Source organism: Molothrus ater, chromosome 13, assembly GCF_012460135.2.
Source record: "Molothrus ater isolate BHLD 08-10-18 breed brown headed cowbird chromosome 13, BPBGC_Mater_1.1, whole genome shotgun sequence".
Lineage (NCBI taxonomy): Eukaryota > Metazoa > Chordata > Aves > Passeriformes > Icteridae > Molothrus > Molothrus ater.
In genome coordinates, this window is record NC_050490.2 from 4820728 (window position 1) to 4840089 (window position 19362).

The following is a 19362-nucleotide window of genomic DNA, read 5'->3' on the forward strand; positions in this document are numbered from 1 at the left end:
AGGATGCGCCGGGGGCGGGACCACGATGGGGCGTGGCCACTCTGAGGGCGAGGCCGTGTTGGGGGCGGGGCCATGCTGGGGACGGGGCCGCAGGCCCGCGCGGTGGCGCCGCCTGGTGGCGCAGCGCGGGCCCGGGCGCGGGCGGGCGGCGCCCCCGGGGCCGGGCCTGACCCCTCCCCGGGCGCCGTTCCGCAGCGTAGGGGCTCCGCAGCCCAGCGCAGCGTGAGACGCTGAGGGGTGCAGTGGGCCCTAAGGATCATACGCTGCATTTTAAACTCCATCCGACCTGATGTTGAACGCTTTCTGGGATGAGGCATACGCAGCGTCTCTGGACAGCCTGTTCCAGTGCCTCACCACCCTCACAGTAATGAATGTCTTCCTAATCTCATCTAAATTTCCCCCTTTCAATTTGTACCCACTGCCCCTTGTCCCATCACCATAGCTCTTGCCCACCTTCCCTGTAGGGCCCTTTCAGGTACTCGAACGCGTTGCGAGCTCCCACACAACCTTCTCTTTCCCGGGCTCCACGGCCGCGGCTTTCCCAGCCCGGCTCCACAGGGGAGCTGCTCCAGCCCCCGTGGCCCCTCCGCAGCTGCTTCAGCAGCTCGGGCGCTGCCCGCAGCTGCACTAAGGGCAGGGCAGCCGGGGCTGTGGGCAGCGGGCACTAAGGGCAGGCAGGGCAGCCGGGGCTGTGGGCAGCGGGCACTAAGGGCAGGGCAGGGCAGCCGGGGCTGTGGGCAGAGGGCACTAAGGGCAGGGCAGGGCAGCTGGGGCTGTGGGCAGCGGGCACTAAGGGCAGGGCAGGGCAGCCGGGGCTGTGGGCAGAGGGCACTAAGGGCAGGGCAGGGCAGCTGGGGCTGTGGGCAGCGGGCACTAAGGGCAGGGCAGGGCAGCCGGGGCTGTGGGCAGAGGGCACTAAGGGCAGGGCAGGGCAGCCGGGGCTGTGGGCAGCGGGCACTAAGGGCAGGGCAGGGCAGCCGGGGCTGTGGGCAGAGGGCACTAAGGGCAGGGCAGGGCAGCCGGGGCTGTGGGCAGCGGGCACTAAGGGCAGGGCAGCCGGCGCTGTCGGGCAGCGGGCCCAGCGGAGCCCTGCAGGCCCAGCAGAAGCCCTCGGAACACGGCACAGCTCATGACGCTCTCGCCTCGCACTGCTCCGAAGGCAAAGTGTTGTCCTCAAGGAAGTAAACACGTGCTATCACACCTGTCTCAGGGCACGCCGTTAGAAATCTCCATGAGCTGGGTCCTAGTGCAGGGCAGGAACATTACCACAGCCCTCACTGAGGGCAGAAAGGCGTGTGCTCAGTCTTCTACAGCTGGGCCTGACCTGGCTCTGGCTTTTAGTCTCTGATGCTAGATTCCTTCACAGGAATTTTTCCTTTGCGTATCTTTCTTCTTTTCTTTCTCTTAAATAAGGGGCTTTTTTTCTTTGCTGGATGGTGGAATTTTATTTTTGTCTTCATCTTTAGCACAGCAGTAGTAGTACATGAGGCCACACTCCCAGTGGTGAATGAGTCAAGCAGTAGTCATTTCTCCAGGCTGTAAGACATAGATAATACCTGGGGTTTAGACACTAATGCAGCCAGAACTCATCACCAGGCTCAGGCAGAAAAGAAGATTACCAAAAAGATGTCTCCATCTCAGCCTCTAATCACTCCATTTTTCTTTATGTCTGTGTCTCTTTTGACCTAAACTGTCATTGCCTTCCTGAATAGTGACAGAGGGACTTGACACACTGATTGCAATAGTTATGCTCAAAACTGCATGAGCAACCCCAATTCTGGCCACTTTTTCCCCGTTCCATGTTGCAATGATGCCTGACCTATCTCTGACAAGACTGCAGGAAGAGGGAATGGGATGGGTGGAAAGGTGGTGGAGAATGTGGCCAGGATGTGTCTAGAGAGGCTCCCCAAATTTCGCTGTGTAAAGCACGTTCAGGGTGCCCAAAGCTGAATGTCTTTGAAGAGATCACTCATGTGTGACATCTCAGGGGTAGTTTACCCCTGCTGGATCACTGCAGTCCTTTCCCATGACAGAACCCAGCCCAGACCCTCGCCCCAGCACACGAGGCTGCTTCTCATGCTGGCCACACGTGAGCTCCATGGAAACCGAGCAGGAGTGTCTGGGGCTGGTGCTGGCAGCTGTGGTGACAAGCAAGTGAAGTGTTGGCAGACAAATGCTGGAGCTCTGTCTCGTGACAAATTCTGACAAGAAGCATCTCCAGGGGTGTGCTGCACCATCACTCACTGGTTGTTTTCCTTTGCCAAAGACACCCCAGTCTTGCAGGGCTCAGTCCTCAGGATGCCAGTGAATAAACAGCTGGTGGTTATCTCCCTTTGCTGGCTGACCTCAGTGTGTCAGGTACATCCAGGGAAAGGAATTTTAGGGAGCATGGAGTATTTCTTGCTCACATGTAAAATCCTTTAACCCCAAATATTTAGAGGTTTGTGCCCTTCCTACACACCAGACAGATTACTGGAAGGCAAATTGCATATATATTTGGTTTTAACACAATGTTTGGCTTTCAATTTATACTGAAAATTTTCTTTCTTTTTGCTTATTACCACCTGAGCTACTGCACTGTTCTGCTATTTTTATGTGATTCTTCTAGAATTAAGTCCCTTAAGGAAATGTGTAACTGTCTAGGAAGAAAGATGGTTTTGCAGTTTCCAGAATGTATTTTCCATTTCCCAGCTGGCATCCAACATCCTGAAATAAGTCAAATTCAAGGGAGAGCTTATCCAGAAGAAAGCGGGGATGGGTATTGCTGGTTTGTAATTAGAGCTGACAGAAGCAGGCTAAGCAGTGTCTTAGTGAAGAAGAGAATGTGAGTAGAGGGAATTACGTTGTGCTACTTGTGTGAAAGGCAGTCACTCCATAGAGAGAATTTCAATACTGCTGTTCACCATATTTCAGGCTTCAAACAGAGAAAGCAGTTTTGCTGTGGAAAAAGCTGAGCTAAATATTGCTCTCAGGTCTGTGTTCCACAGCACTGTCACACAGAAGAGACCACAGCAAGCCAGAGAGAACCCAGTGCAGTGCAAGACACTTTTCTAGTTGTGCCCTTCTTTTGTCTTCCTCCGTTTTCCCAATAAAGACAGATGAAAGGCAATAGCAGTGACAACCAGACAGCATCCACAGCATCCATTCCTCTGCAGGAGAAGCAGGTTGATTCAGGAGTTTGAAGTACAGCCCTTTGAATAAAATCGCTTCTAATCCTGGCTTCCATATGACTGCTGTACTTGAAGCTCAGCTGCACTAAACCTTACACTGTTCTTGTGAGGCAGTGAGAGATCTTTAGAAGAAGGGAATAAAACTGTTCATAACTACCCATCGATGGAAAAAATAACACAGCAGCCTGGTTTTATTGCAACTGAATGAATGCATGAGGTTTAGAAAGAAAATTTGGGAAACCTCTTTAGAATATTTACTTAAGAAATTTAGGTCAGTCCAATCGAGTCTAAAATCCATAGGTGAAGGTACAGAGCGGGTAAGACACACAGCAATCTATGCATAGTCAGAGTTGGGGCAGCTGATTGAAAAGATCACAAAGATGTTTTGACATTGTCACATTTCAGTAAGAAACTGAAAGGAAGCGTATGTAAAATTCAGATTGCACAATTTGTAAGAAGAAAATCAAGTGGTCACATTCTCCTGTGTCTTGTGCCACAGCAGCAAAGCCACAGGAATTAGGCTGTAAACTGAGAACGTGGCAGACTGGATACTTCAGTAAGAACATGACTGAATATTTAGTTTTGACACCATATGGCCTGAGATACAATATTTGTTTCTGTAGATTAATTTTTTTTAATACAGTATCCTCAGTGCTACCATGTTATCTTCAAGAATATGAATGTAAGCTTTGCTTTTTTGTCCCTTATGTCAAAGTAGGTAGATTCATAACTGCCAGAGGAAAAAGCCTTTCTTCTTGACACAGGGGTATGGCAACAAGGCTGTGCTGTCTGAGCACATGTCATGAAAGACACTAAAAGTCAGGTTCCTTACTCATGCTAAGGTTCCACTAAGAAATAACACTACCTAGAATTTCTCATACCTGGAATATTTGTTATCTCAGACTGGTGTTTACTAATTGATTCACTGCTGGCAATTCAAGTTGCTGTCATAATTTTTCAAGTAAAATGCTGACACAAATTAAAAAATCAGTCTTTTCTTACTAGAGCTGCATTTAAACAGAAGTACACAACTCTAACACCTCTCTAAAAGTCCCTCCCTAGCATTCAGCAGACTCTTAGTAAATCAGATGATAATGCTGTCTCATGAATATCTAAAGATAGCACATGAACTGTTCTAAGGTTGGGTGTACGAACAGGTTCAAGTATCATGGAAGCTGCTTTTCAAAATTTATTACTTGAGCTCAGTACATTTTATTCTCCAGGTGGAGGAAAGGTGTTCAAGATGATTTTCACATGTGAGAGAAGTGCTTGTGTACAAGATCCTGCAGAAACTGTGTTTGGGAGAACAGCCTTGCTGTGAAGAGTTCATTAGTACCAAAAGTGAAATTCAGTAAACATGCTTACTTCCAATTACATCATGTAATAGAGGAATAGGGTGGTGAACCTTTGCTAATCTGAAACCAGGCACCTATTTTCAGGTTGCAGCACTGTTGGGCCTCCTGTATCATTAGGGAGCTTGAAAAATTGCCTTTTCTAGTTACTCAACAGAGTCTAAGTAAGTGCAAAGTCTTTTCCCAGAGATGTCAGGAAGAAGAAGGACTCTTTTGTGCTGATGGCAGATCAATTGAACTCTGAGTTGTGAGCCTGAGGTCTTCATTTCAGGAAGTGCAACAAGCAACTGGGGAGCCTCAAGCTACACTGCCCAGCTCTTAGAGCAGTCTGTGCAGTATCAGGCTTAACAGCCCTAGAGATCACATCTGGTTTGGTTCAGGCTGTGGTTGTTACTGACATGCTTGTTTTAAATGGATGGCATCTGTTGCCTTCTTTCCTCAACGCTGCTGGAAAGGGAGATGGGAGGCACAGTTCAGCTTTCTTACTTCAGGATTTTTTGCAAGCTCAGGCACTGCTGGCCTCTGGGAGCAATTGTTTTCCTTCTCAGGAAGGTAGTGGTCACCTGCCATGTGCTCATACACGCCCTGGGGAGCCAAATTGCTTTCTTTCCTCACTCATTGCAGGAGAAAGCTCCATTAGGCAAGTACCACTAGGGGCTTTTCTCACACCTGCAGGGATGAAGGTGACGCGGAGATGAGGTTTGGAGTAGAGGTGGAATGCTGGGCACCACTGTTGGGTGCATCCCTCAGAGAGGGATGGCAGCAGGAACACGCTGCATACGTCCACAAGAAAGAAATTTGGGGGATTTAGTGACAGTTGGCAAGAACAATCATTAAGTAACACCCTTCAGCACCAGGCACTGCAATTCCCTAGTGCATAAGGGAAGTATGGATGGTGTTAAAACTCCTTTTAACTGCTGATTGCTATTAACTGCTTCTAATATGATGACAGCTCATCCACACTGACAGTCCTCAGTCATCCATGGAAAGTTCCACAGCAGGACAAGCCACTTCCTGTGTTTGTCTTCTGGAGACCTGGGATGTGGCTTGCAGCAAGTTGTGCTTTGAGCTCAGTCATTGTGACCCAAAGGACAGAGAGGTGGTGGAGGTGTACTCAGGACTTCTTAATATAGTGAAGTGTTTGAGGCTTTTAGCAAGATAATCCCCAACTCCTGAAGCTAATGACCACTGAAAACCATACCCCTCCTTCCTACAAACTGCCAACAGTGTGAGCTAGGAATTGTATCCTCTGTCTGAGAAAATGGTCCTCAAGTCAGCACTGGGTACGGGTCCCACAGACCTATGAGGCATACTGGGATAGAAATCTGCTGTAGGAGCAGACAACCCCAACCTTTCTGCCTAAATACTGTCAAACACACTTCTTCTGGAGGTGGGAAGCCCTCAGCTGTACAAGGAGAGACTTTCAACTTACACCTAAAATAGGCAGGGTGCCTGAGCAAACTAATCTCCCTCACCCCTGGACCCTGGCAGAGAGAGGTGGTTTTCATGCCACCCACCATGGCAATTCTCTCCACAAAAAGGGGCTGTGCTTCCTTCCTGGGGTGCAGGCAGGGAGGCAGATGGAGTCTCTCTTCTGTCATCTCTTTGACTATTAGAATTAGATCTTCACAGCTATTGTAGCTTGTAGGAGTCTGGATCGAGTGGCTCCTGCAGATGGCATCTGCATCCTAGGGATGGAGTGAAATCCAGGCTAGAGCACAGCAGCGCATTAGAGAGATATCAAGGGAGCTTAGACAACTCTGAACCCTACTTCTGTCACTCTGTTGTTCAGCATCCCACTGGGATCATCCATCTGCAGTTCTTTAACAGAAGAGAAACTGCTCCAGTTCTGCTGGCCTGGCTTCTTCTGCACAGACACTCTGAACTATTTTCTTTTCGATTTGCACTCTCTTCCAAGTGCAGTTAGAGTCTTCCTGCCCCTCTTCATCCCTACTTTGCTACCAGAGATTTCTGCACCCCTTTGTCCACAGCAGAAGTAGAAACACCTGTTATTGCTGGTTTTACAGTCCTCACTATCTGAAAGTTTCATCTCCACATGGCATGTCCAAGGAAATAGCTGTCCTGCCTCTGCTGAGCACCTCCCTGGCACACAGGGGGTTGGCTGGCTGCAGCAGAGTTCACCTGTCTATCAGTGCAGGCAGAGCCAAGGAGAACATCCAGTCCTGGTGCCCAAGCCCAGTGCAGAGGGGAGAGCAGAGCAGGAGTAACCTGGCATCTCTCACACTCACAGCCCCACTTGCTCTTGTGGGCAATTCCATTTCCTTACTAGTAACCCCCACCATCCCACTCATCACTGTTGTGCTGAAGGTTGTTGCTGGGAAGTGCAGGGGATATGGGGATGGAGACTGTTGGGTCTAAAGCAAACACACAGGGAAGGAGGAGGAAGAGGAGGGGCAGGAGGGAGTAGAAGAGCAGGCATTTGAGCTAAGCTAAGCAGGATGATGCAGCTTCCAGAAGGAGGGACAGCAACAGCAGGAAGTGGCATTTACTGGAAGCATTTTTAAAGTCAGTTGGGGAACAGCTGTGCTGATCTTAATCCAACTGGACTGAAGTGGCTCCAAAAGAGCCAAAAAGCCCTTTGATACCTACCGCCCAGGCAATAAAATGTTAATCACAGTTGAAAGTCTTTCTTCTCTTAGTAGCAGTATTTTTCTGTTTAGCAGAAATGTACTGCTGCCTCCAGTCCCAGAGCCCACTGTAATATGGACCGTGCACATGGAACAGAGACTGCTCCTGCTGCTATGGCCTCAGCATCTGAGAGCTGGCAGGGAGCTCAGAGTACCAGTGACCATCAGGAGCGGTGGCACAGCCCTTCTGCCTCCACAGCACTGCCCTGCGTGTCAGAGACCGCTGGGTACAGGCAGGTTTTCTAAAGATGGGTGATACTGTGACTCTGGGGGTTTTTGCAAATGTGTGAAAGTCTAAGAGAGCTAACAGGGCAAATTTAAAAAGGTGCAGGCTGAGGTTCGAAGGTCAGGTGTGAAATAGATTCTCAAAAGTAAATGATTAAAATGATGAATCAGTAGAGGAGAGGCCTTGAAGGGCCTAATTTCTAAGCCATCCTAGTGAAGTTAGCAGTCGGTCTCCCTCTGGGAGGTCACAGGCTCCTGTGATATATGGACCTTCTCCTTGGATAACAGATTAAACCCTATTAATACAAGCTGCCAGCTGCTCTTTCAGCACTGATCTCTAAGTACAGCTATTCCAATGGTGCGTGTCCCTTACACCTACAGCCTTGTTCTTACCAGACCTTAGTGACAGCTTGGTATGTTTTGTACATAGAACAGGCCTGCCCTGCTGCTCAGGGTTCACCAGGGCTCAGGCAGGAATCATCCAGGAATGCTGTGAGGAGTTCCACAGAAATGAACCAGGCTTCCTACTTCCCCAGATGGTTCACCCCATCCTTGAATTTTCTCAGTTCCCTTTTTGGCTGAAAATATGTTGTTTTTTTTTTTTCTATTTAGTTTAATTTAAATTATGTCCCAAATTTTCTTAAAAATCAGAGGAAGTAACACAAAAAGACACTCCAGCCGTGCTGTGTTATCAGATAGCATTAAGTGTGAACTGATAAGGTGACCAGTATTCTGTTTTAGAAGTGCATATAGTTTAGATTTCTTTCTCTCACACCTTTTCATCACTTTCAGGGATTAGGAGAATCTCCAGGCTGCCAAAAAGCTCTTACCAAAAGCAGGCATTTTCTATATCATCTGAATGAAGCTCATGGCATCACATAAACAGGAAGAGGAATTTGGAACAAACTTTCCTGTGTCTCTTGTAATACTGTTGAGTGCCAAAATTACTGGGATGTTTTCTGTAATTGGCTGCTTTTTCAGTAGAAATACCACCCTAAACCTACTGAGTTTTCATAGTTAATCTTCCTTGCTGATAGGAGAAGTTTGGGGCCTGACTGACGTTTCTTGACAAAAAGAAATGTGTTTCTGAAAACATTCTTACTGTTTTCCACTTAATGCTGTTTGCTGAAATATCTAATTTTGCAGAGCGCACTAGAGATGCTACTCCTTCTATCTGCAAATAAAGGTAGGTCATAAAGCATTTCTTTATTCATCATGACTGTTCATGCTTTCATGATCTCAGTGATGATTTCCTGCCTCAGACTCTTTTGTATACATCTCTTGGAGATTTTAAGTAACCCTTCATCCTTGCAGTTTTTGTCTGTTTCTGGCTCTTACTGTATTAATAGGCTCCTTTATACTCTTACCGTTGTCGCCATCAGAATCTAAAGCTGAGGTGAATTCTAGGCATAGCCTGTTTCCATTATTATCTTTATTTTGAAGGAATCATTTGTCTTCATTATCTGCAGCTGCATCCTGAAGGATTTTAAAAAGGTACATATGATATTTTCCACTTATGGGAGCTTGGGCTTTATGCAGGGCTTTCCCCCCTCCTCCTGCCTGTTAAAAAAAGAAGTTTCCGCTCCACTGCTGGCATGACAGTATAGAAAGTGTCTCACAGACAGACTGTCTCTCAAAGAAGCAAGAATCCTAAAACCCAGCAGATTCATGTCTAAACCTCATTCTTCCCCTGCTGCATTATGAATCAGTGTACCCTGCTGCAGTTTCTTTCCCTCTGCAGTTTTCAGCATACTCCACCTTTTTAATTTCCTCTGTAGCTCTACCTACAGCTGGCAAACTAATCAGTTTGCCTGAGCAGTGCACCTCAAAATATTTGTTTATGTGGAGTGAGTCTAGCTGCATTTTCTGTTTCCCATCATCTGCTGATCATCTTAATCTCTTTCAATGTTTGGTTCAGGTACTGGCTGGTCATCTTAATCTCTTTCAATGTTTGGTTCAGGTACTGAGCTCAAAGAACAATTATTTTATTCAGGGCAAGGAAGTAAGGCACTAGAAAAAACATAACATGAGCTAGCTGTGAAAATGAGTGTTTGGCACACTTTTAGCATGAAGAGAAGCAGAGACTTTTAGCAATAGCACAAGTAAGAGAGTTATGAAGTCACTGTGTGGACTTACAGAAATGCACAATTCAATTTCTTTCCACTATAGGGTCTACATTGCTACAAACCTCTGTTGCCACAGAATATTTAATGTTGCAAACATCTGGCTTAGACTTAGACAGCTGTTGAACATAGGCAATTTCAGCTTCACTCCTTTTGCCTTCAGTCAATCCCTCCCACAGCCTTTGTTGCTGTGACCTACATTTTGAGCAAATGCTTTCTGATGGCATTTCAAAAGAAACTAATCTTGCACTCAGACTGAATCAAGGCTGGATTGATCTGTGCTCCATATTCCGTGCATATGTAAGTTTATTTCTGCCTCCATCCCAGAGCAGCAAGTCCTTAATGATCTGTCCTTACACACAGGCTCACCTGCAAGGCACAACTGCCTGGAAGGAACACTTCCAGGGCTTTTCTTTCTCCAAAAGCTACGCTGCTGCTGGCTACAAGGACTAAAGATTTATTAATGGTATCGAATATTTTTTTCAAAATTCTAAATGTGCAAAGGAAGATAAAAGCTTTAATTAATAACTTTAAAAACATGCCATAAGACTAATAATGATGCTCCAGTAATTACCACATACCCTGGTTATACAGTGCTAACTAAATTTCCTATCCAGTTGTACTGTCAATAATACACCATGTGGAGAGCAGGATACCAGTGTCAGTGTTTTCCTTGAAGTGAAGCATCCTCACAGCCTCCAGAGCTCTGGGATCAACAATGAGACAGAGTGAAAGAAAAGTACAAGAAAGGCAGCTACTCTGAGAGCTCTTTTAAGTTAAAGAATGTACTGCTAGATTTCTGCATGAAAATGGTGACATTGAAATGGCCCTTTGAGAATGATGGATCAATATTAGTCTCCTAAATGTGTCATATACCTACACCCTATGAGGCAACTTTTTCTTTGTTTATTTCTCCAAAGTACAGTGCCCATTCCCTTCCTGTTAAAGGTGCTGAAGCATCTACTGCTGCAGTCCATAAACTTGTCCTTATTGTTTTTACACAGACAGTGCAATTGTCCTGTTCAGGCATTATTAAAGCCTTGCTATTACAAGGGGACAGTCTGATTAAGACTTTACTGGCACTGTCACATTTACACAAGCACTCACTCCATAAGAGGGACTGCTGCAGAGAAAGTGCTACACTTATGGACTTGAACCATGCACTTGCACACCCTCAGGTGTGGAAGGGTTTGAGTTTGCATCCCTCTGAAGCATCCTCTCATAGACTAGGAGCAACATAATAGAATACCACCAGTCTCTTTCCAGTCCTCTCCCAGGACATCACTGGGATTATCCCTGCACCCACAGGCTCCTTTACCCAAGTGAAATGCTTCACGCTGCCACCCAAGCTGCAACATGGATGCAAAGGGAACTGAAATCAGCTGTAGTAATTTCTGGCACTGAGGCCCAGGGCTGATGGGGCTCCTTGCAGGGACATCTGGTCATTAACCCTCACAGAATAAGGGCTTTTAGATCCTTTCAGTCAGGACAATGGGCTATATGCTAGGAAACGCTAACTTTGTGCAGCAGAGATTTACTCACACCTTTTGGGACCTTAAAAAGCTGGTAGCTATTGATTGAGGCAAGGGTGATGAAGCACGGTCACAGCTGCCTTCATCTTTCATATGGGGTCCATGGAGACCACACATAGTAGCATGCAGAGTTCCCTATTGATTCAAGTGACTTGGCAATTAAAAAACCTGTTTTCATCCTTTCAGTCATTTACCTCTCACCAGATGAAGCCAAGAGGCTCAGCCAACCTCAGCCAATGGCTGCCCAACTAAGGTGGATGCACCCAGCTGTAACTGCAGATAAAGCTGAGCACAGCTTCATTTCATGCAAGTGAGAGTTGCCTGAGACACACAACCCCCCAACAGATGGGGCAATGTTTCCCAGACACAGACTGAGGCCAAAAACCTGGTGAAGTGAAAATGGTGTGGCTCTGGAGAAAGGCTTTGCTCTGGGGAGAGCTGAGAGGGGAGGCACTGAAGCAAGGCTGTGTGAATGATTTCTTTCTGTGCTGCTTAAATCCCCCTCCCTTCCGTCCAGCTCACTGCTGAAATTCAAGAGATGCAACCTCTGTGTGGATCATTTGAACCCCATGGGGAAGAGGGGTGTGTCTTTCTGTCCCCAGGACTATTGTCCCGGAGTGTTTACAAAGGCTGAAGCTTAGGAGGGCCTCAAACCATCTTTGTTCAGCATATAGCACAGTGGAGTTGGGGGCAGTAGAGGGGCTCTGTCCTCCTGTGCACTCCAGTAATACCAATGGTAACAACTATGGCAAAGGCATCGCCTCAGCCCAGTCCATTTGGGGGCCTAAAGCACACATGGACTTTCCATCAGGGAAGTGGATGTGTTTTTTCATAAATCACTTTGCTGCCTAAATAAAATAAAAGGCCATTTCATTTTCTTAGCCACAGTTTCGTAAAACAATAGACAAGAATGCCCAGTTTATCATGCACATGGAAGACAAGACAGCAGAATAATGCATCCAAGCTACAAAGATTCCCAGAAACAATACAGGACTTTGCCATGTGTTGTGGAGAAAACATCTCTGGTGAAGGCTCATGCAGGCTGAATGCCTTCTGGCTATTCTTGCAACACTATGCATGAGAAGACAGTAGTTATACCAATATAGGACAAATGATGCCTTAAAGTCACATATAAGAAAAAGCACTGTTGCTATTTTTAGAGTTAGAAATGCAGCTGGCACTCTCCAAATGGACTTTGAAAGAAATCCTTGATGCCTACACCATAGTTTCCCTGAGCAGCCTTGCACTGAGATCTCCTAGTGCTGAAGTGTGTGTGTGCTTGGGCAGCTTTGAGCAAGGAACCATCTTCCTGTCAGGTCAGCAGCACTGAACACAACTTGCAGGACTGAAACCTCAGCTAGGTGGAGTGGAAAAGCTGTGTAAGACATCCTTAAATGTAAGGACACCCTTGCATCTATTTTGAAGGGATAAAAGTGTATTCCACACAAACGCCTTCTGTTCATGGCTGCAATTCCTGACCATTCACCTTCCTGTCATTTCCTCCATTCCTGAGCCTTATTCCTTGACTCAGTCTGAAGGGCACATCTTGACTCTGTTCAGGCCGGGGCAGAGGAGGAGCAAGAGCTGCTTCCTTGACCAAAAGTGAATTTCAGGCTGCTGAATGGCACTGGCTTTGTGTATTGCATCCCTGTTGCTCCATGAGCCCTTCTCACATTTTGTTGCCATGGATAACCCTCCAAAGCCAGCTAGCTCCTTCCATCTTCTCTTAAACTCTGGACAGTGCAGAAACTCAGTGGACTCCACTGGGAACATCTGTCCAAACTACAGAGAGAAAACTCATTTTAATAAGCACCTTTACATATATGTGGGTAACTATGGTAATAAAATTCTTGCAAAGCAACAATGTGATTTCATAGGAATAAGTTTAAAATTGCTGCCAAGAGTGCAGTGTAACAGGGTGATTATGTGCCTCCAGGACTGCTGAGTGAGGGGGAGATTCACACTATTCCCAGCTGCTGAGCACCGTGGTGTTTGTAGGTTCTTATCTTTTCCTTGATCTCCTGTTTAGGACCAGCTATGTGAACTGTTCTCTTCACCAGCTGGATGTTGTGGGGCTGCCATTAGAGGCTGGTGCTGTTTCCAGGACAAAGAGTGGTGGCCCCCTGCCATCCCCACGGGCTGCCTCTGCCTCCAGCCACCCAGCTGTGACGGCTGCTGCCTGCCAGAGGAACGCTGGCACCGGGGCTCTCTTGAATCAGCTCCAGAAACTTAACAGTTAACTCCTGTCTTGCTTATAGAGAAATATATTTTAAATTCTTATCCCAATATCTTCTTCTTCAACTTTTTCTCCTCAATTTCCCTCTGTATTTACTTTGTGTTATTAGATGATGAAATCTGGCTAATGGGCACCCTAATTATTGCAGCATCCAAATGACAGGCTTCAGGCAAAATGATAATTACTTATTCAAAAGTATTCATAAAATTAACATATTCTGAATAAATTCAGGCTTAATTTAACAGGCCACTGCACTTATTACAAGCATTTAGCACATGCAATTGTTCAAACTTAGTAGAAAGCAACTTAGGCTTTCAAAAAATATCCGGGTCAGAAGTAGATGTAACCGTAATTTGCCCTAACAAGAGCAAATGTCAAACAGTTTAGGGAGCTATACAGCAATTTGTTCAAATGCTTGTAAGTTAAAAAGCCTACAAAGAAGCTCTTCCCAGGCTTTTAAGTATGGCCAAGTATCCAAACCCTTTCTTAAATCTTGTTTCTCAGCCAAAATCAAGAAGGAAAAAAGTTATAGAAAAAGTTATAAATTCTCTTTCTCTCCTCCTCCCTATCTTGGAACAGACACAGGGCTTTATGCTGAGATCCTTCTATGGTTCCAAGTATTATATTTGAGATTTATTAGACTTTGATATACAATGCAGAATGTTCCCCACTGACATACTAACCTACTAAGTACCAGCTCTGGTGAGAGGGGAAAGAGCTATTTGTGTTCACATGAAAAATTTTGTGTGCCACAGTATCAACCCCCATGGCAAAATCAAAAGGCTTTGGGAAGATATGGAATGATTCATTTCATAGCACCATTCACCCTACCTGCAGGAGTGTCCAGTGTTCCTTCTGTCACTAAAACTGTGTCACCTGTACATGTCTCATTGTATTTCAGCCTGGCTTCTCAAGACTGGGAGGAGGTCTTTCAGCCATGCCATCTCTCTATCTTTCAGTCAGAGAGAAGTGAATAACTTTTGAACAAAATGGGTCACTTTCCAATAAACTGAAAGAAAAGCAAGCAAGCACTGTGTTCATCATTAGCTAGGGCTACTAGAGCTGTGTGAAAATCAGGTCCTGTGGCATGATGGCTATTTCACACACAGACAAACACACACTACACCTCTCTTGCCTCCTCCTTCCCTTTCTTGAAAACACAGTTTTGTGCCCATACCACTTGGGACCCTGACCTATGAGGTCAGGAGAAACATTGCAAGGTTTCCCCCATCCCAAGTCCTGGAGTACATTCTTAGATATTTTTCCAGCAGGATGAAACATTGGCAGCAAACCAGTGGATTAACTAATTCTCCTATTACTTAAACAATGGCAAGGAAGAAAGCTCTATCCCTGAAAAAGATCCTTTTACAGCACTCTGACCATTCCCATAGCTGCCCTATGACCTGTAGGGAAGATTTATTTTGTTGCTGCAACAAAATCAACAACAGCAACATTTCTGTATAACCTGTACTGGAAATGTATAACCTGTAATGGAAAACATTACAGATCCTTGCTGTTTATTCTTCCTGTTCATCAGATAGTACTGATATCCAGTTCATTAAAAGAATTATGGAGTAAATCACACTTGAAAGAACAGGATACCAGTCAGGTCCAGATGCTTCCAATTTACTTCACTAAAATACTTCTGATTAAAACACATTACTAGTGACGTTTCTTAAAAGGAACTTGGACTTCAAGCTCCGTAATAACTGCAATATGTTCCCAGTCTCTAGCCTTGCCACATGCCTAACCTCAGTGTTAAAAACTCCTGCAAAAAGAGTTATTAGGTGCTTACTTCAGAGACAGGCTTTCTCACTGCAGTCATTGCTGATGTCCTGGCACACCCTACGGAGGATCATACAAATTAATATTGTTATTTAGATGTTCCAGACTCACCACACATCATTATGGCATAGTGTCAGTTCTACACAAACTTCCACATATGGAACAATTTAAAAATCTCCCAGCTACAGCAAGAGAAATGGAAAGCAATAGTTTCAGCAATCATCAGTATCTTAAAAGCAGCAGAATCTCAGCACTGACATGGACTATATATTAGTGCTCAAAAGATCTGTCTAACTTTGATATGTAGGCTCCCAGAAATCTCAGGGAAGAGTCTTAGGCACTAAATTCTGGAGGAGAGAGGACCGTTACACTGACCCATTACAGCAATTCCTATCTGCATTTCTGTAAGAACACTACAACTCCAATTGCACCTTTATCTCCCAGCACCAGCAGCTACTTAGAATGAAAGCTTCAGCACCTTGAAAACTTTCTGTGAACTCATCAGACTTATGATGAAATCAGTCCTCCAGCTCCACATGAACATCCTTGAAGATGAACGTTGAGATACTTATCTGCAGGGCTTTTAAGAAATCTGTAGTTCAGACAGTCACCTAGGCTGTCACATCCTTTCTGCTTGAGAAACTGAACTGCCTCTCCTCATGAGCCACTGGTTTTTGCAGGAGAGAGCAGTATCTGGCAGAAGACTGTGGTATTGTCTGCTGCAGAAACCATTTCAAGCCTCACCATCTTTTCTGGCTGCAGTATGTGACCATACAGCAAATTCTAATGGCAAATCTTCCTTAAGCTTGCAAAAGAGTTTAGCTGCCTTGTTGCTCTTTGTTCTGAGAACACGGCCAAAGAACTGTGTGCCTGCCACAAATCATGTTGGCAGAGCATCAGATTGTCCCACTTCTGAGATGGCAGTGCTCAGAGAGCATGTATTTTAAAAATATTCAAAGACTCTGAATTCTGTAGCCATGTGGGATTTGGGGCGTCCTGTTCTCTTTGCAGAAATGTTCTCTTTGCACTCAGTGTGCAAGAAGCGATCACTTGAGCTAAAGCAGCACTAGGTCCTCAGAGCATAGAGCACACAGTGGGACAGCTCTGATCCACAAAGAAGAGCTGGTGAGACAGATATCTGTGAACTGAACTATTCAATGCAGTGTCACATTCCTGCTAAGAACTTTTTTCGTATTTTGAGTCTCCCACTGTGGATTATTTTGATTCCAACTTCACGGTCTGATCTGTTTACTGGTTAGGATGTTTATTTTTCCTGAAGAAAAACAATGTTTTATGAAAGCAGCTTAAGAATAAAGTATAGAAAATGAAAGGAAAATCCCAAAATGAACTCTTCTTGCCTTAGGGCAGAGAACGTGGCCACTGGATCCTAGTGTTCCACTCATGTGGGCTAGAATTGTTGTTGTGAGATGTTCCCCATGTGCCACGTTGCTGCAGATACCCCTAGAACCCTTTCTTTGTCTCGCTGTAGCAGTTGCTTATCAGCATGGCCTGGGCAGTGCTCAGTCCCAAGCCTGCAGGGACAGGGGCTGGCAGTCTCTTGCCCAGTCAGAGCCACCCCAGTTGTGATGTCCTCAGGCTTTGTCCCTGGTCTCCTGCTGTCCTTCCAAAAAAAGGTACAGCTCCCCTGAAGATCCTGCTTTGTGCAGATGTCTTGGATACAGAGGATATCTAAAACAGCTGTAGAAAGTTATGTTTAGGCATAATACTGAATACTCCCTTGTACTGTATCCATTCAAGGACTGTTCAGACAATGGCAAGACAAAGCCTTTAAACTGCAAGGAGGAAGACTTTTCACCTTCTTAACTGGCTGTATTCTGCTGCCTTTGTGTGGAGAAATGCTCTCAAACATAAACAGCAGTATGTAATACTCACAAGGAAAGTTCCCTCATGCACTCATTTCTACAGTCAGAAGTCCTTTGGCCATCAGCATCATCCTGCAGAGCTCAGGAGTTTGGCTTGTAGGGCACAGGGATGTGCAAGACAGCAGATGGGGGGTTGGTGTTTATGCATCCAGTGGTCAATCAGCAGCCATCCAGATGGAGGTGGGCCGTGTTTGTCACCAGTCAGTGCTTAGAACCACAGAGGGTTTCCAGCCCAAGTGACACAAGTGTTGCTTAGAACACAGAAGCATGAGGGGAAGCTTCTGCTTGCCCACTGATACATGTAACTGTGAGCCAGGCTCTGTCCCTGCTTGAGCAACTGAATGAGCCACAGACAGTGTCTGGAATCTGGAAGACAATATCTGTGAAATCCCTGGGGCCTTTTTCAGACATCTACATGCTATCAACTAATCAGCAAACCACTTATGTAACCCTTAGGTGCTCCATTGTCCTTTGGTTTTATAGGCACCTTTGCCTACAAAAGTCCCTCCCTCCTGTGTGCAGAGAGCAGCAATCTGAAGCTTTCAGAACCCCGTTCTGCTAAGCAGCCATTCAACACTCAGACATCATGAAACTTAATTTTTGTGGATGCAACACGATACAGTAACTCTACTCTGCTTCCATCACCTCATCTAGGCGTGTGTGTGTGCATGTGAATTCATTACTTTTTACACAAAAATTGGATAACACTGTCTCTGTTGGCTGCCATGGCATTATTCAACATCCGTGTTCCCAAAGGAGCTTAATCTCAGCAATGAAAAAAAAAAAAGCAGGAGACAACTGCAAGGCTTTTGGCCAATAAATTCACTCCAAATCCTTTACTGCCTAGATTTGAAGGCTTTTAAATCCAAGAGGACTCACAAAATGCAATTTGGCCTTTGCACTTTCAATAATGAGCCATAAAACTAACACCTTGGACCAATTCTAGTCTCTGTTCATAGGAATTTACCCATGCACTAGTAAGTTTATTATAACTTCACAAAAGTCAATCAAGTGGTAAAGCTTCCACACTGAAATTATTAAAGAAAGGAACTTCTGTCATGCCAGACTGCAAATGAAGCTTAGGAGAGCAGCTTCAAGCCTGTAAGAAGAAAATTCCAAAGTTATTCAGGGTTGCTCACATCTCCAGACCCTGTTTTTAATCATAACTCCTACAAGCTTGTTACATAGCTCATGCTTTACTACTTGAATAGTAGTTGCCAACTGGATGGAAACCTGCCTTGGGATTTTCCAGTTTTTGGGAAACTTTGGGAAAGTTTTCTGAAGGACATTTGCTTGAGCAGCACAACAGCTTAGCTTGAGCCTTCCTAGAAATGAAACATAGAAATCGCTGCTTCTATCAAATGCACTCACTGGCTTTAGACAGTTTGAGGCCCATGCCAATACCTTGCTGAACCCTCACAAGCTGTGCATTAGGGCTGTTTTAGACACAGGTGGAAAAGGTAATTGCTAAGAGTGGCATTTTTTCTTGGAATGGCAAAACAGCCCTGCTACTCACTGGCTTTGTCTCTACTACTTGCCTCTTCAGCTTATACCATCCTCTACATCCACCACACAACTTTTTGGTGGTGGAGGCAAAGCCTTTGTGGTGTTGGTGGGCTCCTGGTGCTCTGGGATATGACTTGTGCCAACATGCCCTGCAACACAGTGTTATTGACTGCTCAGCCTTGATGTGGCAAGACAGTCTTGTCTGCATCCCTGAGCAGCTTTGAGCGAGCTCAAAGCCTGGCACTTTTTTGTGGAGTCCCTTTGGCACAGCTGATTGTATAAGCAGACCCAGATACTCCTGAAGTGGAACTTGTTTATAACAAAACACCAACTATTTTAATTTGAATCTTAAAAGATGATAGAAAATAAAGATAGATCCCTGTCTTCGTCCCTCTTGGTTTTGTTCTTACAGGGGGGTAGCGTAAGAATGAAAACAAGAGGGAGGAAGACAGGGATCTATCTTTATTTTCTATCTTCTTCCAAACCTCAATGAACTAATTTTAGCCCCTGCCTCAGTGTTGGCCAGCATGCACTCTATTTAATTGATACCAATAGAACCAAGGTCTCAGAAACAGGATTTGGCTTAAGGTTAGAGTGTGGAAGAAAAGAAACCTCCTTTCAGATTGCTCCTTTCAGCTGCAATATGGTATCTTGAGTGCTGATGGCAGAGAAAGCAAGCATGACCTGTCAGAGCAGAGGAGACAGAAAACATTGTATGTTTCTCTCCTCTTGTGCTTCTGTAGGCCACATTGCAATAAACAGAACAGCTGGCTGATTTCTTCATGGCAGTTCAGCAATCCTATCAAAGGGGGTTTCTCTGCATAGCTACGTGAGGGATGAAGAGACAGAGTAATTTTTCATGAATGTCCCAAGATGAGCAAGTTTTGGTCCTATTTTCCTCT